The sequence below is a fragment of the Amblyomma americanum genome, chromosome 2, assembly GCF_052857255.1.
Source record: "Amblyomma americanum isolate KBUSLIRL-KWMA chromosome 2, ASM5285725v1, whole genome shotgun sequence".
In the NCBI taxonomy this organism is placed as follows: Eukaryota; Metazoa; Arthropoda; class Arachnida; order Ixodida; family Ixodidae; genus Amblyomma; species Amblyomma americanum.
Genome location: NC_135498.1, coordinates 36,571,965 through 36,594,703, shown reverse-complemented (window position 1 = coordinate 36,594,703; position 22,739 = coordinate 36,571,965).

Sequence of the window (22,739 nt, the reverse complement as noted above, 5' to 3'; positions counted from 1 at the left end):
TCTTCGTCATGCGTCGAAGTTGTTGTGTATCCTCGTCAGAACCTGCGTTCGTAATTATCAGACATGTCGGTAATCAAACTATTTCAGTAGAATTTCAGTATTTAATTACAGCTACCATTGTGATCTATAATGGCAGCAATAAAGTTCCAATAAGGAGGGGTGTCAGGCAGGGAGACGCGATCTCGCCAATACCATTCATCGCCTGTTTACAGGAGGTGTTCCGAGGCCTGGATTGGTGAACAGTTGGGGATAGGAGTGAATAGAGAATACCTAATTAGTAATCTGCGATTAGTCGATGATATTGCTTTGTTAATTCACTCAGGAGATGTACTGAAATGATGATCAATTAGTTAGACAGGCAAAGCACTAGGGTGTGTCTAAAAATTAACATGCAGAAAACTAAAGTAATGTTCAGCAGTGTCGCAAAAGAACAGCAGTTTAGAATTGGTAGCGAGGTGCTGGAAGTGGTTAGGGTACACGTCTACATAGGGCTGGTAGTGACTGTAGTTCCGGATCATAAGAGGGAAATAACTAGAAGAATAACAATGGGATGGAGTGCCTATGGCAGGTTCTCTCAGATCATGAATGGCAGTTTACCAATATCCCTCAAGAGAAAAGTATACAACTGCTGTAGCTGACCGGTACTCACCAATGGGACGGAAAAGTGGACGCCAAAGAAAAGTTAACGCAGCGAGCTATGGAATGAAAAATGATAGTTGGGACGTTAAGAGACAGGAAGAGGGCAGAGTGGGTGAGGGAACAAACGCGAGTGAATGACATCTGGGCTGAAATCAAGAGGAAGAAATGGGCTTGGGCAGGGCAGGCAATGCGAAGGCAAGATAACCGCTGGTCCTTAAGGGTAGCGGAGTGGATTCCAAGAGAAGGCAAGTGTAGTAGGAGACGGCAGAAGGTTAGGTGGGTGGATGAGATTAAGAAGTTCGCGGGGGTAGGGTAGCAGGAGCTGGCAAAGTACAGGATTAATTGGGAAAATATGGGAGAGGCCTTTGTCCTGCAGTGGTCGCAGTGAGGCCGATGATGAGTGAGGCCTCGAAAGCAGGTGCGACGTGTGGAAAGCATTGGCCAGCAAAAAAGAAGCCTTGCACACTCTTACGAGTGGCGATGCGCACGCAGGCCTCACCCGCCACTTTGATGCTACAGGGAAGGAAAAATTGCGTGGCTCTAAGCGCTGTAAGCGCGCTGGCACGCAATTTTACAATTTTTGAGTTGCATTCAAGGCAAAAAAGCTTTCCATCATGGCCATTCGGCAAGGCCAAAGAACATCCTTTCTTCAAACCGGGGCAAAATTTTCTACACCGACACTGATGTTTAGCTGGTTTTGAGTTACAATAAAGTAACCGAAGTGACGACCAAAATACGTGCTCACCTAATTTCCATTTGGCCTAACCACGCTAAATCGTCCGTCATTAGTTTCTTTTTGTTTTGTTCACTAGTTGGCGCAAAACAGCGGCCTGTTTGAAAGGTCAAGGATGATCCATTAGCCTGAAACAAAGAAACGAGGGACAGCAATTGCACAATAAAAAAAATGCCAGTGGTTTAGCTCTGGTTAAACTTGGAGTGACGCGATAGCTACAGCTGGCCGAGTGGAACTCGCTCAGTTGAATTGCAGTCAGTCTTTCGCCGCTCCGTTTCGCTGGGCGTTCCTTCTTCATCTTCGTACCACTTGACACGGCGCATGCGCACAGCTGTGGCAGCTTGGTTTTGCCGTCGCGGCGCGCCGCGCCGTCGGCAGCAGCAGCTGCTCCACACCACGTGGCTAGTCACGTGACCAACCACGTGATCAGCCAAGGCGCCGCGCCGGCAGCTGCTCCGCACCACGTGACAGCGTGGTGGAGCAGCCACGCTGAAGGCTCGAAATGCTGCCGTAATGTAGCTCTCGCTACAAAATCTGTGAGCTCGCAGTCTACACTATTGTGCACGAATCACTTTAGAGGGCTCAGGGCGTTTTTCCCCCTAATATTGAAGGGTACGAGGGCGGTTATTTTACATCCGGTGCATATTGCCGCGAATCTTTGTAGTGTTTGTTCATTCTTCAAAGATGCCGGCAGCTTTGAAGAATGAACAAACACTGCAAATATTCGCGGCAATACTCTCATCCTCTCTCGCTCTAGTTTAGTTATGATAGGAAATGGGGTCTGCGGGCGGTAAGATTTACACTTCCATTGCAGTGTGCAAGTCAAAATGGCAATGTGCTCTCCTTCAAGACAGCGGCAGGAAAAGCTGTCCGATTGTCCCTATCACTGAAGTGCCTGCATATGAACCCATATACTAGAGGCTCTGTCTTGAGAGCTCTCAGTCGGCAGCCCCATGTCTTGGGTACTTTTGAAGGTCATTCGTATTTCGATGAAGCCCCAAATAACTTTGAATACAGTTGCTGCGCACCTACGCCATGTCCTGGAGCGGTTCGCCTTAGCAAAACATTAGCCCGAGCAGCATCTGCCGCGGTGACCCGGAACCCGAGTACAGAGGACAGCACTAATTGCGCCACTGTGCATAATGTTACAAGCACGTGGTTTTTAGACGCATGCGTGCGCTGATAATCCAAGAAACCGGACACGTCCGGTGTGCGCCTGCCAAGTTGGGTCCGGCTGTTCGGGCAGCCAGCTAGCCGCTTCTGGCGCCGATTGGAACGGCGCGAGGCGTGTTTGCGCCGCGGCTGTTGCAAAGTCTGTCTGTGTGCGCGTGATATCGGCGTCGCACGATCGAGGGAGAGACGCACTCGACTTTACTTGAAAGGAAACCGTGCACTCGTACACACATGGATATAATAATAATAATAATAATAATAATAATAATAATAATAATAATAATAATAATAATAATATTAATAATAATAATAATAATAATAAATAGGTTTCTGGGGAAATGAAATGACGCAGTATCTGTCTCGTATATCGTTGGACACCTGAACCGCGCCGTAAGGGACGGGATAAAGGAGGGAGTGAAAGAAGAAAGGAAGAGAGAGGTGCCGTAGTGGAGGGCTCCGGAATAATTTCGACCACCTGGGGATCTTTAACGTGCACTGACATCGCACAGCACACGGGCGCCTTAGCGTTTTGCCTCCACAAAAACGCAGCCGCCGCGGTCGGTTTCGAACCGGAGTACTCCGGATCAGTAGCCGCGCGCCCTAACCCCTGAGCCACCGCGGCAGGTGGACTCATAGATAATAATTGGTTTTTTGGGGAAAGGAAATGGCACAGTATCTGTCTCATATATCGTTGGACACCTGAACCGCGCCGTAAGGGACGGGAAAAGGGAGGGAGTGAAAGAGGTGTAGGACGTGATTCTGGTACATCACGCCGAGGAGATTAGTTTCCGCTCGCAGGTTTCAAGTTCAGGTACTTGTTATTGGCTTCTTGCGGGTGTTGGCCCGCTAACCCCGCGCCATCGGCAGGACGTAACCTTAGCTTCCTTAACGTTTTCACCCTGACCCTTTCAAACTGTAGCAGTGTGTCATCCCATTGTGAGCAAAGATTTCACTCGCTTACTCGCTCACTATTCTTTAGTGCGGTAGCGCTATGAGGCTCATTTTCCGATTTCGGGCATACGTGCGGGTTGAAGCCTGCTTTGTGGCAGGAAGCCCACCTGCCCACCAGGTTGTTGGAAACCCGCCATGCATGCACTATCAGCAATGAATGAAACGCGAAGAATAAAATTAAGGTGGCAACTCAACAACATACATATTAGATCCTGGAGTGGAAATAAAAGTGAGGTTGATTAACCGTTCCGAAGAAGCCTCTTCGAGCCTTCGAAGGTAAAATAATCTGATCTAGTATTGAGATTCTCCTGGCTAAGATATACTTATTTTGGTGCTCGAGGCTCAACTCTATTGTTCGCGTTTGATTTTTTGCTGATAGTACAGCCGACAGGCTTTCACCTGGGTGAAGGGTGCACCTGGGTGAAGCCTTCAGGGTAAATTAATTTAGGTGAAATTATTCTCCGTCAAATGCCTCAGGGCGAGGGTCTTCATGGTGGATGACTTCAAGGCGAAAGCTTTTAAATAAAAGGCCTTTAGGCCAAAGGGCCGAATGACCTTAAGTGCCCACCGTAACTAGTGCTACTGCACGTTATTTAGCGCTTAGCTAGCTAGAGTGCCTACTTTCTTTTTTTTAATTTTACAATTCACCTGGGTGAAGGGTACACCTGGGTGAAGCCTTCAGGGTAAATTAATTTAGGTGAAATTATTCTCCGTCAAAGGCCTTAGGGCGAGGGTCTTCATGGTGGATGACTTCAAGGCGAAAGCTTTTAAATAAAAGGCCTTTAGGCCAAAGGGCCCAATGATCTTAAGTGCCCACCGTAACTAGTGCTACTGCACGTTATTTAGCGCTTAGCTAGCTAGAGTGCCTACTTTCTTTTTTTTTAATTTTACAACGACAGCTACGCATGGAACTTTTTCTAGGGTCAACAGTGTTGGCGTCGCCACCGTCCTCCCTCTTGTAACAGGCAGCTCCAGCGTTCACTATGCCGGACAAAAGAACGTATAGTGGAGAAAGGGGCCTGGAAACCATAAGAGAGAGCTCTTGAGAACGTACACCATCGTCATTTCTGAGATTTTGCTGGACTGGCAAGTGGCCGCACTAAACGAGGAAAAATAGTGCGCGCATGACGCTATTGGTGCGAGAACGTCGTTACTCTCTTGGTACTGGTGTGAGGCCTTCACTCCTACACCCAGGAGAGATGCCCGGGAACTGTTCAAGCAATAACGGCACGAGTGGTTTTAGTCGTAAGATACGGCTTCATCTTCGTGTAGTCTGTATCAACCGAAAACTCCCCTTTTCGCCCGCCATCCAAAGGGAATAACATTGTCTATCTACAGACGGCATGCCGGGAAAGTTTGAGACGTGCTGTGTGAATTGAATTCAGCTCGGGAGATCAACCGGTCATGATTAAGCTCACACGGCAAGTGCACAATTGTGAAAGGTCATTGCCGGCCAAGCGCTTGCCAAGGCCTGTAGTGACCTTAGCAGTGCGTTGTCGTCCGACGGGGGAGCGGTTGGTCTTCTTCATCATCATCATCAGCCTGACTACGCCCACTGCAGGGAAAAGGCCTCTCCCATGTCTCTCCAATTAACCCTGTCATTTGTCAGCTGCGCCCACCCTATGCCTGAAAACTTCCTATTCTCATCCGCCCATCCTAACCTTCCAGCGCCCTCTGCTACGCTTGCCTTTGTCGCTCCTCTATATCCGCTGGAAATAAAGTTTCACAACCAACGCTTGCCTTCTCTTGGGATCCAATCCGTTACCCTTAAGGACCAGCGGTTATCTTGCATTACAAGCCCTATCCAAGCCCATTTCGTCCTCTTGATTTGGACTAGGATGCCATTAACCCGCGTTTGTTCCCTCACCTGTTCTATAAATTGTAATTTCCATCGAATGTCGCTAGTGCATGGTGTCTTTTTGTAGCCAGGGGGCCTCTTGTGCCGCCGTTAGGCCTGCCCACCAAGACAGCTATAGTCTGATTTGGGGAATAATCAAAATATTCAAGAGCGTGGCGCCAGCAGTAATGTTATCCAGGTATATGACGTATCGGGTTCACTTACCGAAGCAGAGGTTGTTGTGCTTCATTTATTTGGCCAGGAAGTGGACGAAGGTCGACCTTTTTTTTCATTCCAGCTGTCTTGAATTGACGAAGAGGGAAAGTGTGCGAAAGCGCCCACTCGATGCTAGGACTGTGTGCTGAAACTCTAATTGTGCGAGCTTTTAGGAAAGGAAGCTGCGGTCAAGAATCACAAAGTTGGCTAAAAAAAGAGACTTCAGTTTCGATGCCTTCCACAGTCCGCGTAGTGGGTTGTTTTGATGCGGAAGTTGCCAGTGGTTCTCGTATCGTGCCGAGCCAGGAGTTTGTCTCATGAAAAAGAGGGGGAGTCTGGCTCTTCTGTACAGTAGCCTTTTTAGCGGCCGAGCCAGGCGTTTGTCTCATGAAAAAGAGGGGAAGGGAGTCTGGCTCTATTGTACAGTTGCCTTTTCAGCGGTCGAGTCAGGAGTTTGTCTCATGAAAAAGAGGGGAAGGGAGTCTGGCTCTATTGTACAGTTGCCTTTTTAGCGGCCGAGTCAGGAGTTTGTCTCATGAAAAAGAGGGGAAGGGAGTCTGGCTCTATTGTACAGTTGCCTTTTTAGCGGCCGAGTCAGGAGTTTGTCTCATGAAAAAGAGGGGAAGGGAGTCTGGCTCTATTGTACAGTTGCATTTTTAGCGGCCGAGCCAGGAGTTTGTCTCATGAAAAAGAGGGGAAGGGAGTCTGGCTCTATTGTACAGTTGCCTTTTCAGCGGTCGAGTCAGGAGTTTGTCTCATGAAAAAGAGGGGAAGGGAGTCTGGCTCTATTGTACAGTTGCCTTTTCAGCGGTCGAGTCAGGAGTTTGTCTCATGAAAAAGAGGGGAAGGGAGTCTGGCTCTATTGTACAGTTGCCTTTTTAGCGGCCGAGTCAGGAGTTTGTCTCATGAAAAAGAGGGGAAGGGAGTCTGGCTCTATTGTACAGTTGCCTTTTCAGCGGTCGAGTCAGGAGTTTGTCTCATGAAAAAGAGGGGAAGGGAGTCTGGCTCTATTGTACAGTTGCCTTTTTAGCGGCCGAGTCAGGAGTTTGTCTCATGAAAAAGAGGGGAAGGGAGTCTGGCTCTATTGTACAGTTGCCTTTTCAGCGGTCGAGTCAGGAGTTTGTCTCATGAAAAAGAGGGGAAGGGAGTCTGGCTCTATTGTACAGTTGCCTTTTTAGCGGCCGAGTCAGGAGTTTGTCTCATGAAAAAGAGGGGAAGGGAGTCTGGCTCTATTGTACAGTTGCCTTTTTAGCGGCCGAGTCAGGAGTTTGTCTCATGAAAAAGAGGGGAAGGGAGTCTGGCTCTATTGTACAGTTGCATTTTTAGCGGCCGAGCCAGGAGTTTGTCTCATGAAAAAGAGGGGAAGGGAGTCTGGCTCTATTGTACAGTTGCCTTTTCAGCGGTCGAGTCAGGAGTTTGTCTCATGAAAAAGAGGGGAAGGGAGTCTGGCTCTATTGTACAGTTGCCTTTTCAGCGGTCGAGTCAGGAGTTTGTCTCATGAAAAAGAGGGGAAGGGAGTCTGGCTCTATTGTACAGTTGCCTTTTTAGCGGCCGAGTCAGGAGTTTGTCTCATGAAAAAGAGGGGAAGGGAGTCTGGCTCTATTGTACAGTTGCCTTTTTAGCGGCCGAGTCAGGAGTTTGTCTCATGAAAAAGAGGGGAAGGGAGTCTGGCTCTATTGTACAGTTGCATTTTTAGCGGCCGAGCCAGGAGTTTGTCTCATGAAAAAGAGGGGAAGGGAGTCTGGCTCTATTGTACAGTTGCATTTTTAGCGGCCGAGTCAGGAGTTTGTCTCATGAAAAAGAGGGGAAGGGAGTCTGGCTCTATTGTACAGTTGCCTTTTTAGCGGCCGAGTCAGGAGTTTGTCTCATGAAAAAGAGGGGAAGGGAGTCTGGCTCTATTGTACAGTTGTATTTTTAGCGGCCGAGCCAGGAGTTTGTCTCATGAAAAAGAGGGGAAGGGAGTCTGGCTCTATTGTACAGTTGCCTTTTTAGCGGCCGAGTCAGGAGTTTGTCTCATGAAAAAGAGGGGAAGGGAGTCTGGCTCTATTGTACAGTTGCCTTTTTAGCGGCCGAGTCAGGAGTTTGTCTCATGAAAAAGAGGGGAAGGGAGTCTGGCTCTATTGTACAGTTGCCTTTTTAGCGGCCGAGTCAGGAGTTTGTCTCATGAAAAAGAGGGGAAGGGAGTCTGGCTCTATTGTACAGTTGCATTTTTAGCGGCCGAGCCAGGAGTTTGTCTCATGAAAAAGAGGGGAAGGGAGTCTGGCTCTATTGTACAGTTGCCTTTTCAGCGGTCGAGTCAGGAGTTTGTCTCATGAAAAAGAGGGGAAGGGAGTCTGGCTCTATTGTACAGTTGCCTTTTCAGCGGTCGAGTCAGGAGTTTGTCTCATGAAAAAGAGGGGAAGGGAGTCTGGCTCTATTGTACAGTTGCCTTTTTAGCGGCCGAGTCAGGAGTTTGTCTCATGAAAAAGAGGGGAAGGGAGTCTGGCTCTATTGTACAGTTGCCTTTTTAGCGGCCGAGTCAGGAGTTTGTCTCATGAAAAAGAGGGGAAGGGAGTCTGGCTCTATTGTACAGTTGCATTTTTAGCGGCCGAGCCAGGAGTTTGTCTCATGAAAAAGAGGGGAAGGGAGTCTGGCTCTATTGTACAGTTGCATTTTTAGCGGCCGAGTCAGGAGTTTGTCTCATGAAAAAGAGGGGAAGGGAGTCTGGCTCTATTGTACAGTTGCCTTTTTAGCGGCCGAGTCAGGAGTTTGTCTCATGAAAAAGAGGGGAAGGGAGTCTGGCTCTATTGTACAGTTGTATTTTTAGCGGCCGAGCCAGGAGTTTGTCTCATGAAAAAGAGGGGAAGGGAGTCTGGCTCTATTGTACAGTTGCCTTTTTAGCGGCCGAGTCAGGAGTTTGTCTCATGAAAAAGAGGGGAAGGGAGTCTGGCTCTATTGTACAGTTGCCTTTTTAGCGGCCGAGTCAGGAGTTTGTCTCATGAAAAAGAGGGGAAGGGAGTCTGGCTCTATTGTACAGTTGTATTTTTAGCGGCCGAGCCAGGAGTTTGTCTCATGAAAAAGAGGGGAAGGGAGTCTGGCTCTATTGTACAGTTGCCTTTTTAGCGGCCGAGTCAGGAGTTTGTCTCATGAGAAAGAGGGGAAGGGAGTCTGGCTCTATTGTACAGTTGCCTTTTTAGCGGCCGAGCCAGGAGTTTGTCTCATGAAAAAGAGGGGAAGGGAGTCTGGCTCTATTGTACAGTTGCCTTTTTAGCGGCCGAGTCAGGAGTTTGTCTCATGAAAAAGAGGGGAAGGGAGTCTGGCTCTATTGTACAGTTGCCTTTTTAGCGGCCGAGTCAGGAGTTTGTCTCATGAAAAAGAGGGGAAGGGAGTCTGGCTCTATTGTACAGTTGCATTTTTAGCGGCCGAGCCAGGAGTTTGTCTCATGAAAAAGAGGGGAAGGGAGTCTGGCTCTATTGTACAGTTGCCTTTTTAGCGGCCGAGTCAGGAGTTTGTCTCATGAAAAAGAGGGGAAGGGAGTCTGGCTCTATTGTACAGTTGCCTTTTTAGCGGCCGAGTCAGGAGTTTGTCTCATGAAAAAGAGGGGAAGGGAGTCTGGCTCTATTGTACAGTTGTATTTTTAGCGGCCGAGCCAGGAGTTTGTCTCATGAAAAAGAGGGGAAGGGAGTCTGGCTCTATTGTACAGTTGCCTTTTTAGCGGCCGAGTCAGGAGTTTGTCTCATGAAAAAGAGGGGAAGGGAGTCTGGCTCTATTGTACAGTTGCCTTTTTAGCGGCCGAGCCAGGAGTTTGTCTCATGAAAAAGAGGGGAAGGGAGTCTGGCTCTATTGTACAGTTGCCTTTTTAGCGGCCGAGTCAGGAGTTTGTCTCATGAAAAAGAGGGGAAGGGAGTCTGGCTCTATTGTACAGTTGCCTTTTTAGCGGCCGAGTCAGGAGTTTGTCTCATGAAAAAGAGGGGAAGGGAGTCTGGCTCTATTGTACAGTTGCATTTTTAGCGGCCGAGCCAGGAGTTTGTCTCATGAAAAAGAGGGGAAGGGAGTCTGGCTCTATTGTACAGTTGCCTTTTTAGCGGCCGAGTCAGGAGTTTGTCTCATGAAAAAGAGGGGAAGGGAGTCTGGCTCTATTGTACAGTTGCCTTTTTAGCGGCCGAGTCAGGAGTTTGTCTCATGAAAAAGAGGGGAAGGGAGTCTGGCTCTATTGTACAGTTGTATTTTTAGCGGCCGAGCCAGGAGTTTGTCTCATGAAAAAGAGGGGAAGGGAGTCTGGCTCTATTGTACAGTTGCCTTTTTAGCGGCCGAGTCAGGAGTTTGTCTCATGAAAAAGAGGGGAAGGGAGTCTGGCTCTATTGTACAGTTGCCTTTTTAGCGGCCGAGTCAGGAGTTTGTCTCATGAAAAAGAGGGGAAGGGAGTCTGGCTCTATTGTACAGTTGCCTTTTTAGCGGCCGAGCCAGGAGTTTGTCTCATGAAAAAGAGGGGAAGGGAGTCTGGCTCTATTGTACAGTTGCCTTTTTAGCGGCCGAGTCAGGAGTTTGTCTCATGAAAAAGAGGGGAAGGGAGTCTGGCTCTATTGTACAGTTGCCTTTTTAGCGGCCGAGTCAGGAGTTTGTCTCATGAAAAAGAGGGGAAGGGAGTCTGGCTCTATTGTACAGTTGTATTTTTAGCTGCCGAGCCAGGAGTTTGTCTCATGAAAAAGAGGGGAAGGGAGTCTGGCTCTATTGTACAGTTGCCTTTTTAGCGGCCGAGTCAGGAGTTTGTCTCATGAAAAAGAGGGGAAGGGAGTCTGGCTCTATTGTACAGTTGCCTTTTTAGCGGCCGAGCCAGGAGTTTGTCTCATGAAAAAGAGGGGAAGGGAGTCTGGCTCTATTGTACAGTTGCCTTTTTAGCGGCCGAGTCAGGAGTTTGTCTCATGAAAAAGAGGGGAAGGGAGTCTGGCTCTATTGTACAGTTGCCTTTTTAGCGGCCGAGTCAGGAGTTTGTCTCATGAAAAAGAGGGGAAGGGAGTCTGGCTCTATTGTACAGTTGCATTTTTAGCGGCCGAGCCAGGAGTTTGTCTCATGAAAAAGAGGGGAAGGGAGTCTGGCTCTATTGTACAGTTGCATTTTTAGCGGCCGAGTCAGGAGTTTGTCTCATGAAAAAGAGGGGAAGGGAGTCTGGCTCTATTGTACAGTTGCCTTTTTAGCGGCCGAGTCAGGAGTTTGTCTCATGAAAAAGAGGGGAAGGGAGTCTGGCTCTATTGTACAGTTGTATTTTTAGCGGCCGAGCCAGGAGTTTGTCTCATGAAAAAGAGGGGAAGGGAGTCTGGCTCTATTGTACAGTTGCCTTTTTAGCGGCCGAGTCAGGAGTTTGTCTCATGAAAAAGAGGGGAAGGGAGTCTGGCTCTATTGTACAGTTGCCTTTTTAGCGGCCGAGTCAGGAGTTTGTCTCATGAAAAAGAGGGGAAGGGAGTCTGGCTCTATTGTACAGTTGCCTTTTTAGCGGCCGAGTCAGGAGTTTGTCTCATGAAAAAGAGGGGAAGGGAGTCTGGCTCTATTGTACAGTTGTATTTTTAGCGGCCGAGCCAGGAGTTTGTCTCATGAAAAAGAGGGGAAGGGAGTCTGGCTCTATTGTACAGTTGCCTTTTTAGCGGCCGAGTCAGGAGTTTGTCTCATGAAAAAGAGGGGAAGGGAGTCTGGCTCTATTGTACAGTTGCCTTTTTAGCGGCCGAGTCAGGAGTTTGTCTCATGAAAAAGAGGGGAAGGGAGTCTGGCTCTATTGTACAGTTGCCTTTTTAGCGGCCGAGCCAGGAGTTTGTCTCATGAAAAAGAGGGGAAGGGAGTCTGGCTCTATTGTACAGTTGCCTTTTTAGCGGCCGAGTCAGGAGTTTGTCTCATGAAAAAGAGGGGAAGGGAGTCTGGCTCTTCTGTACAGTAGCCTTTTTAGCGGCCGAGCCAGGAGTTTGTCTCATGAAAAAGAGGAGAAGGGAGCCTAGCTCTATTGTACAGTTGCCTTTGTAGCGGTTTTTACTGCTTCTTTGCGGAGGAGGATATCAATTGAATGGGTTCGACCTGGCTTCCGGGTGTTGGTAGAGGAGCTTCTATTATGATTGATTTCCCTTTGACTTCTTTATACGGCAATGCATTTCAGGTCTAACACAACGACCCTGATGTAAGGCCGCGCTTCATCAACGCGTACATTTTTTTTATTCCCTTAGCTTGCGGTCACTGTGGGCCTCCGGTCTACTTGGAGAGCTCTCCGTGAAGCTCCAAGCTCCCCTCTACCCGCGTGCCCCCCCCCTACCCCCCCCCCCCCCCCTCGCAAGCAGTTTCAAGGGCGCAGGAGGCACTGTCCGATTGACAGCACCGCTGTGACGGCCGAAGACACCTGGCTTTGTTAAGCGCACCAAGAAGGCACGCGAGCTTGCATTCCGTGATGAGCCCCCCTTTTTTTTTTCTCTTTTGCCATTCTCGATGGCACCTAAGCGTCGCGGGTCTCCGCCGTCTGACATTCTTGCGGAGAGCCAGTGGATCAGTGGTACCGCCCATTAGCGGAAAAAAAAAAACGTTTCATCCTTCGAGAGGCGACAGGCGACGCGTGGGTGCGGCAGGGAAGGGGAAAGCATCAAGCAAAAAGGGCGAGAACTCCCCCCGGGGAGAGGGTTTTCAGAATGTTTTCTGTATGTGTTTCTTTTTCTTTTTAGCCAAGCCCCGGGCTTAAAGTTGGGTCCAACCTTCAGTGGCTGTGGCTACCTCCATTGGTTATCGAAGCTTAGATTGGTTATCGAAGCTTAGGGCGGGCCTCGATATGAAACCGCCCTAACTTCTTTGTTTGCAAAAGCTTTAAAATTTCATGTAAAATCATTATCGGGCAGTCTTGTCTAGTCTTGTCTAGTTGAACTAGAGGCTCCGTGCAGTGGCACGTAATTGTACAGACCTAGGCTCTAACCTCGGGTCGATGAGTAAGGGCTTGTAGAGAGTGTTTCTCTGTGTGAGAATTGTCTTTGTCAGTTACAGCTTGACTGTCTGTGTGGCTCAACTTGTAACGCACTTTGCCTTTGTACATCCTGTAAATATATTCTCTCTTTGACCTTCATCTGCACATCTCCCTTCATCACCGCCGAACAACAACGTATGGAAGGGTCTGCGCCCTTTCGAAGAACCCAACGGACCATCAAAAAATTACTCCTGAGTAGGAGCAAATATACTCCGGCAAACCCGTTGTCACTTGTCACATCCAGCCGCTGAGCACGAGGTCAGTTTTATTTCAGTCTGAGCAAATGTGAGTGGCGTTTCTTTTGTGTGTGTGGCGAAAGAAATGATATATTAGCTGCGGCGCCTGCGATTCGAACCTCTCTTTTGTAAAGATCAAACAAATAAGGAAAGAAACGGGGAAAGAACGTGAAGCAAAAAAGACAGGGACTGAGAAAGACGGAAACACATAGCGCTGTGTGTGTGTGTGTGTGTGTGTGTGTGTGTGTGTGTGTGTGTGTGTGTGTGTGTGTGTGTGTGTGTGTGTGTGTGTGTGTGTGTGTGTGTGTGTGTGTGTGTGTGTGTGTGTGTGTGTGTGTGTGTGTGTGCGTGCGTGCGTGCGTGCGTGCGTGTGTGTGCGTGCGTGTGTGTATGTGTGTGTGTGTGTGCGTATGTGTGCGTGTGCGTGCGTGCGTGTGTGTATGTGTGTGTGTGTGTGCGTATGTGTGCGTGTGCGTGCGTGCGTGCGTGCGTGCGCGCGCGCGTCTTTCTCAGCCATCGTTTTTTTTACGCTACGTTTATTTCCTGAACCAACAAGCACATGCAAGCATCTACCTTTTCTGAAACAAATAAAAAAGACCTAGAGGGAACTGCATTAGTACAAAAATAATATCAGACGGAGCACAGACTGCAGCTTGCCGGTAGATGCCCATTTCCAATCACGCCCCGCCTCATGAACTGCTGCCGGATGATACAAAGGTCCCGTGTGAGTGCGATTGTTACGTTCTCTATCAGTTTAAACGGCACACACTCTGTATTGCTTCGAGGACAAACTACTCGATTATCTATTTCTATCACGCCGCCTGTAAAGTGCGAGAGAAAATGTGGCTTTTTTTTTTTTATTCCGATTATTAGACAACACCTTTAGAACCACAGTTCGATTTGCTTATCCGCAAGACATCATAGCTGAAAAGAGACTACGCGTAGCTATACTTTTTTCTTTCGGGATTTTCCCCTCATTTATTCATTATCACAATAATCAAACGCTGAGGGGAGGGAGGTTCATTGAAGTACACGGCGTATGCACTAGAGTTTTCGCAATTAAAAAATCTCGCTTTAGTCTAAATAGAACGTTGCCTAGATGTATTTGAGCTATTAAAGACGCCTGGGCATCATCATCATCACGAATGATGATGATAGTTAAGGAGGGAAAATCCAGACTGCACCAGCTGTAGTCACGTGGCCTAGGTGGTCGTGCAGAGTGGGTGCACACATGCGAACTTGGGAATGGAATGTGTTACGGCTAACCTTCGACTCACGAAAGGAAGAAGACTCTTTCATACGGTATCTTTCTATGGGATAAATGACGCAGCAGGTCTTGAACGAAAATAAAAGGCAGGACTGTGAATCAGACAAGACAGGAAACGTAAAAACGAGAACGACACCATGGGTGTCATTTTGGAACGACCTAGCCCACAAATGAACCAACTGGCCCGCAAGAACGTTCTACTACAGCATACTTGAAAGGCACCTTACGCACACCTTATACCGTATACCGGTTTACCGGAAGCCTCCTGCGTATGCGCAGTGGCATGGGTGGAGCTAGGCGGGGGCACTGGTATAAATCTACGCTGTCTCCGATATGTGCTAAAAGCCTCTATTCTCACAGAAGTTTGATTAAGTTTAGCCAAAAAACATTCGCGCGATCGTTGTGAAATGAAAAGTCAAAAATGAAAGAACTGCGCGCTCCCAGTGAGAAAGTTATCAGCTGTAGGACCATGTCGCTGTGGGGGTGCTGTTGTGCCTTATCACATGGCCACCACGTGCGCTCCACGAGTGGACCGGATGGCAAGCGTGTGTTGGCCACTTCGCGGAATCACGTCGAAGCCCTGGCGAACACCTGGTGTCGCCTCACGACGCATTGGAAGATCCTTAACTGCAACATCGGAAATTGGCTAGTATTAGAGACTAGGAGAGACCTGGAGCTATTCGAACAATTGAACTTCAACACAAAGGACTGCTATCGAAGCCTTCTTTCTCCCTTCGGCGGCTGGACAATAACGGGCTTGCAAAAGATGCGCGTCGTGAAACACCATGGCCAGTCGGTTTTCATGTGGCCAAATGAAACGTGCATTCACCCGTTCCCAAATGTGTGACCCTGTTCCAAACATTTACCCACACGGAAGGAAGGACATCGTTAGACCGAGTGTAGCATTTAAAAACGTGTGGTCAGCCCTGTCGAAGGAGCTTTCATTTTCACTTCTGCTATGTGAATAAATCGCTGCTAAATTTTTACACCTCCGGCCCTTCTTTTTCCCAGCGATGATTTCCCGACGTCTGAGTCCCAAGAGCCCGACGTATCGCCCCAGTCAATGCTACCCATGCGGCGAACTCTCGCGATAGGCCTGACGTGACAGTGGGTTTATACATTGACCTTTTCTCAAACGCTTCGAACTCCTCTACTTACTCATTGTACTCGGGAAGAACTTGCGAATGCGTGACCATAGAACTGGAAGTATTTGATTGCGAAACATTTTCACGCGTTCGCCTTACATCACCGAGAACCGCGGTCTGGAGAAGCGAACGGTTTTGAGAACCTGCCACCTGGAATCACATGGCACGCACAAGTGAGTTTGAGAATAGTCACTGTCAATCAAGGCACGTTAGAATTGTGACAGTTGCCATTTCTTCTTTTCGGAAACAGATGGTTGTTGTGTTCGGCGCAAGGGCAGCTTTGGCGAAGAGCGCCGTGGCACAACGTCAGATACGTTGTGCGTTGTGCCACGTATCTAACGTTTCCTAAGTATTTAACTCTTCATATCCTGAGCCCCAGACCAGGTAAAACCTTGTGCCCATGGCAACAGCGGTACCCGGCGGCACAGAGGATCGAACACGAAACCTTCCTTCCATATGCGAGGCGAGGGCTGAAACCACTATAGGCCAGCGCTCGGGTGCGTGCATGCGGAAGGAGGTGTTGCAGCAGATCATCATCATCATCATCAGCCCTACTACACCCACTGCAGGGCAAAGGCCTCTCCCATGTCTCTCCAATTAACCCTATCCTTTGCCAGCTGCATCCACCCTTTGCCTGCAAACTTCTTAATCTCATCCGCCCATCTAACCTTCTGCCGCCCCCTGCTACGCTTACTTTCTCTCGGAACCCACTCCGTTACCCTTAAAGACCAGCGGTTATCTTGCCTTCGCATTACATGCCCTGCCCAAGCCCATTTCTTTCTCTTGATTTCGACTAGGATGTCATTAACCCGTGTTTGTTCCCTCACCCACTCTGCCCGCTTCCGATCTCTTAACGTTACACCTATCATTTTTCTTTCCATGGCTCGCTGCGTTGTCCTTAACTTAAGCTGAACTCTTTTCGTTAGCCTCCACGTTTCTGCCCCGTAGGTGAGTACCGGTAAGATTATGCTGTTGTACACTTTCCTCTTGAGGGAAATTGGTAAACTGCCACTCATGATCTGCGAGAATTTGCCATATGCGCTCCACCCCATTCTTATCCTTCTAGTTATCTCCCTCTCATGATCCGGATCAGCTGTCACTACCTGCCCTAAGTAGACGTATTCCGGCACCATTTCTAGGCTCTCGCTGCCAATTGTGAACTGTTGTTCCCTTGCTAGGCTGTTGAACATTACCTTGGTTTTCTGCATGTTAATTTTTAGACCCATCGATCTGCTCTGCCTGTCTAACTCGTTGATCATGATTTGCAGTTCACCTCCTGAGTGACTCAGCAAGGCAATGTCATCAGCAAATCTCAGATTATTTAGGTATTCTCCATTTATTCTTATTCCCAACTCTTCCCAATTCAGGCCTCGAAATACCTCCTGCAAACATGCGGTAAACAGCATTGGCGAGATCGTGTCTCCTTGCCTGACGCCCTTCCTTATTGGAATTTTATTGCTGACTTTATGGAGGACTATAGTAGCTGTGCAGTTGCTATATATATCTTCCAGTATTTTGACATAAGGCTCTTCTACCCCCTGATTACGCAATGCCTGTATGACTGGTGAGGTTTCCACTGAGTCGAATGCTTTCTCGTAATCAATGAAAGCTATATATAGAGGTTGGTTATATTCTGCGCATTTCTCTATCACCTGATTGATAGTGTGAATATGATCTATTGTAGAATATCCTTTACGAAAGCCTGCCTGATCATTTGGTTGATTAAAGTCTAACGTTGCCCTGACTCTATTAGCGATCACCTTAGTAAATACTTTGTAGGCAACGGATAGTAAGCTGATCGGCCTGTAATTTTTCAAGTCCTTGGCGTCTCCCTTCTTATGAATTAAGATAATGTTTGCATTCTTCCAAGCTTCTGGTACAGTCGAGGTCATAAGGCAGATGCATGTTGCAGCAGATGCGCATAGCTAAATATTTTGATTGATTGATTGAGAAAGAGAGCCTTAAGCGATATCCTGTGTTGACGCTGCTGGTCCCACCTACGGTAACTTAGATAACGAGAGTTCCACAAGTATGTGCAATTTGTGAAGCGGCGTCACAGGACTGCAGCCTGAATGCGCAGCGCTCAGAGCGCTTCTCGAGTAGGCAGACCTATTCACTCGCCGGCATCTCGCAGCGCCCGAAGAAAAGGCGTCGAGTGTTTTCGTGTCACAGACGCCGTCGTCACCGCGTGTTCCGTGTCCCGCACGATATAGCACACGTACACCCTAACAGCGCTGAGTCGGCAGCTCTGTCTCCTTTCCACGCGCCACTTGTCTTCGAAGCGCGAAGCTTGCCTGCGGTGCTATCGCGAGCGAGACGCTCTCGAAATTCCTCGCCTCGGAAGGAGGAATCTCCGGTGAAACCTGCAGCGGGTGTACGGCATTGCATCACGCTATTCTCGGGCCACTTGTATGTGACAGGAAGTCGCGTCGTTGTTCCGTTTCGAGCCGCGGAAAGAGGCGTACGACCGCCATCTTTAGTTTATAGAGTGACTTTGGCGAAAAAATTGCGTGATATTTAATTGTGCGCTATATGTATATTTCAGTCTACGCACAAAGACGGCGATGGAATTAGGTTTAAGAAGTACTTTAGTTTCGGCTAGTTAATTCTGAAGATGGCGCAAAAGGGGCAGGGACAAGGAAGGTACAAGAAAACAACGGGAGAGCCGTTAGGCTTGCTTGGTAATATTGCGTTTCGTAAGCCTTTTACTGCGTAAGGGCTTACTGGAAAGAAAAGCTGGACGTTATGTTTATTCTATAAGCGTTGCCTATTAGAGATTGCGAGCAACATGCAGACGTTGGGAACCGGAAACACAGGTCAGCAGCATACATTCTTGCATTAGAGTAGCCTAGGCGTGGACGGGCTATACACCGCTGCATTTGTAGCGATAGCTACATTACGGTAACATTTCGAGCCTTCAGCGTGGCGGCGCCGCCACGCTGCCACGTGGTTGGTCACGTGGTGCGGAGCAGCTGCTGCTGCTGGTGGCTCGGCGGCGAAACCGAGCTGCAACAGCTGTGCGCATGCGCCGTGTCAAGTGGGTCGAATATGAAGAAGGAACGCCCAGCGAAACAGAGCGGCGAAAGACTGACTTTGCAATTCAACTGAGCAAGTTCCACCCGGCCAGCTGTAGCTATCGCGTCACTCCAGGTTTAACCAGAGTTAAACCACCGCCATTTTTTTTACTGCAGTCCTCGTTATCAATTTTCACTATATTTTCATGCTGCACAAAAAAAAAGGAGAACCCCGGTCGTTTTCGGCAGTGGGGACTGGTATCAAAGGTGACAGGCAATATTATTTTTTCGCATTGAGTGTCACTTCACCTCCATATCGTGTTAGAATAAGCTCTATATACCTCCATGGTCATTTAGCAGGTAGGCCGCACGTTTTCCGTCGTAAAGAACGTTTTTATTGTCTCAAGAGAGAACAGAAACTATAGCGGGGCTTAGTATTGTGCGCTGAAATTCTTCGGCTACTCTGGCAGAATTCTGTCGCGATACCAACGCGATAGCGTCAGGCTCCCATTCCGCAAAATCCGGCGTCGTCGGAGTGGGCGTTGTGAGCGAAATAGCAGACGGCCCACCTGCCACGTAGGTCACGTGACCTTGTGGCGTCATTAAAGTGGCAGGCGGAAGTGAAATTAACGACTTGCCGCGAAGGTTCCGTCGGGAATAGAAGCCTAACTGCTGCGCCACTGCGCCTGGAGTGACGTGAGTACTCCCCGTAATCTATGAAGATAAACTAGAGATTGACCAATTCAGCATATATGGGCATGTAGGCAGAATCTAGACGAAGTGATAAGCAAAGTTGAAGCCAGGCCAATAAGGAACACATTAACGCTAATGCGTCATGCCCTTAAGGCGGAACTTAAGTTTCCTCTTGAGATTTGTAATTTAAAGGTGTCTATATCTAGACGGCTGCGGCCGAAAAGTCTCAAGTCGTATTCGCTAAGCATTGATCGACGCCTAGTAAAAAGTCATTGTAGGTAGCACAACTAGCCGCAAAATGACAAGCACGCTCTTCAGAGCAGTTAAAACCAGGAAGCTTTCTTTACGTTGCATTGTTTTTATTGCGGGCTGCTGGTGTGAATGTCTCCGTTTACTTTATGGATATTCTTCTATTTTGCACTTCTCTCAACGAACTAAAGTACTGAAGTCGGACATGAGTCCGGCTAAACTGTGCCATCAAATCCCTCATTCGTCTCAGTCACAAGTGCTTGAATCGCATTTAGGCTTAATTTCGCTTCTTTTTTTTGTCAATAGAAATAAGTGCCATTCAAATATTTTTTTCCTATTTTAGGGAAACTTAAGTCCAGGATTTCTGGACAGTAATTGTGAGGTAACTGGGTAATATTGCAAGGTACTGCTTTTGAAATACTGAAGCTAATGAACAATTCTTCCAAGGCGCAGATAAATCTTTCTTTTAAACTTTGTTCATCGCTGGCATCAAGTAGTTAAGCGTGCCATAGAAATGCAATGGGGAACTTTTCTAACGGAAGCAAAGACGCTTACAACAAAATACGTTCACCTGCCGAGGGGAGATCTGAAGATATATTGATTGTTGTAGTTTAACCTTACGATATGCAAATTGCGTTCATTAACAATTTTTTTACAGTTGAAAAATGCGCTTGTGCAAAATTTCTGACTATGTGAGGAGTAAAATTCGGCGAAAACAGATACATCTTTGAGGAATTTTACCGAACCTTAACAGCCAAAATTTGCTCACTTTTTCTAAATTGTTTAAATTGTTGGATTTTTCAAGCTGCCTTAGAGAAAAGAGTCAAAGAGGAAGTTTTGGGTCTAAAGGAGGGAATTTTCGGTTACGGCTTGTAACATCACTGTTTCAGAGTACTTTAGTAATTAAAAGAACTATCAATTATACCCAGACATTCTGGACAAGCGGATCTTTTCAATGACAATATTTTACGGGGAAATTTTTTTCGCGTAGCGTCACCTTGCGCCATAAAAATCAATGTTATTGCACGCCCCTCCTTGAGACGCTTATAGTTTTCAGCTATTTATTGTCAAAAAAGCACCCATTTGTTTTCTATGGCAGTGTCAACTACTCGGTCTCAGCACAGGACGTACTTTAGAAAAAAGATTTTGCTACGCATCAGAATGTTAGACCATTCTCATCAGAATGTTCATAACGGTATTTTACAATGTCCCACAGTTGCCTCACAATTAGAAGTGATGTGCAAGAAAACTTGACTTGATACTCTTTCACTTTTTCAACTCAACTTGTGCTCTATACATAGGCTTCTGACAAAAAGCATAAAAAATGAGGAAAAAAATTGGCTGAAGTCCAACCCGGCTGAACCTAGTAGTCGACCGAAAGTAACGCCGGAGGTTATATTACAGCGAAAAATGGTTTGACGTAATTGCTGCATCACCGCATGATTAACCATCAGGCGATGCTAATCTCAACTCTAAAGGTCAAAGGTCAAGTGACCACTGGTCATCGGTCACGTGGTTGCTGGTCATTAGCTAGGACCATACGATACAGGCATGTCATGCCTATGCACAGCAAGACACATAGTCATAAATTGTTAGTCTTGGCGGGTGAGTGCTTGGTTTTTCTTTGGTCGAGCTTCAAGGCCAAATGCGCAAAGCCAGGCGAGACTGAGTTGTACCTTGAGTATTAGAGCCGCTCTAAATGTTAGCTGGAAGGTTCAGAATCCATAGCAGCGGGCAGTTAATTGTTCCTGCTTTTGAAAAAAGACAGTGACCTGCCCCCCCCCCCCCCCCCTCCCCCCTACCCGCCCGCAACACACGGATCCCCAGCCTTGAATAATTTATCTCCAAACATTAAGTACCTGACAAATACCGCTGTGGAGTAGCACAAGGGTTGACCTCGTAGAAAACTACCCTGTTACGAGAGTTCCTGGCATGAGTGATCGGCTCGTCGAAGAAGTCCGAGAGAGAGGTCAATACAAAAATATCGCAGGTATCATGACATTCATTGCGTGCCCGTCGCAAGCTGTCCTGATGTGTGTATGCTATATAATATGTTCGCGAGGCCGACGATATGAAGACTGTTTCCGGTCGTAGCGCGTCTTCTTATGAATCATTGTTCGTTTTTGTAGCGACGTGGTTAATGCGTGATTGAAAATGAACTCAGTATTACTGAGTTCGCATCAACAGAGCTATTCCTTTAGGCTAGCTGAGGTTATTCTGTTTGTAGGGGCCAGCTTGAACGTAGATTGGACCACACATTGTGTATCTTCTTACACCCCAATGTTCAAGCAGGTCCCTCAACCGAAATTTTGTTCCTCATAGTTTCCTTAGTTTTCCTTCTCTCATCATGCTCACTTATAGGAGGGAGATTGCGCTGAGTCACCGGCACTGTGGATCTCCCTTTCAGGCGTTTGCCAAGATTTGATCGTAGCGACATCGTGTATTCCCGCACGAACCAACTTGTGTGAGACATCGCGGAGGCAGCAGAGAAGTTTATCCGTCTGACCCCGCTTTCGTGAGTTCCAGCGGTCGCTTTGCATGATAAAGATATACAATTCTTGGCGACTGCAATGGTCTGAAAGAGGTCGTGTTTAGTGCTTCGTACCTGTGGGTTTTACTTGCTATCCGCATATTATTCATTCTGATTCTAAGCCTATATGCACAACAGTGACTCGAATAAAGCTCAGCTGAACTTAGTGATTGTTTGTGTGCATGTAATCGCCTTGACGTCCTGTAATGTGTGCCCGCAACGGAAACTGTATTTTTCCCCCTCTCTCGCGTTCACTTAATCCAAGTACAGCCTGCTCAGAGGCTCGACATTTCCCGCGTCGCGCCCCCAGGACGGAAGCTCGCTGTCATTGGCTCCTGCCGTCTGTAGCTGTGAAGAAAAACCGCCAACAGCTGCCACCTGCCGGCCGTAGTATAAGTGATGTGATTGTTGAGGGGAAGGACAGGGTTGTTAGAAAACGACCACGAGGTTTACAAAACAACCAGAATCAATGTCATGAATCAGTGTGGCTCATACCTGCCACGTTAAGAAGTGTTTCAAAGCCTCTTAAGCCCACGATTCTTACAAAACAACAAGAAACAATGTCGTGACTTGTAGCTTGGCTCATATTTATGTTAAAAAAAATGCTTCAAAGCCCCTTGAAAACACGCTACTCATCCGTCTGACAGCTAGCACAACTTGCTGCTGACGAGTTATACGCATTAGGAGCAGATATTTTGATATCTATATTCAAGATCCCTAATCGGAAGAGGAATGGATGGTATGTGCATCGGCTTTAATATCGCCTGGGCATTAGCAGCGCTGTCGCTACATGTCGAACGCGAACCAAGAAAAAACAGGCAAAAAGGAACAGGACACGCCAGGCGCGACGCGTGTCAGATAACTTCGTCGTGGGACTCCGCCTACACGCATCGCGATAAAACAGAAAAATAAATGACGACCTGATAGCGACGGGACTGACCCGACAAGCGTGCATGACACTGATCACGTCTGGCACGTGCGATATTTGCAGCCACTGAGGTGAAATCACAGGGCATGTATGGGCATGCATCAGGGGGAACAGGGTGTTGTTTCATACTCGTATGGAGGTTCAGAAACCCCCCGGCTTTTCGC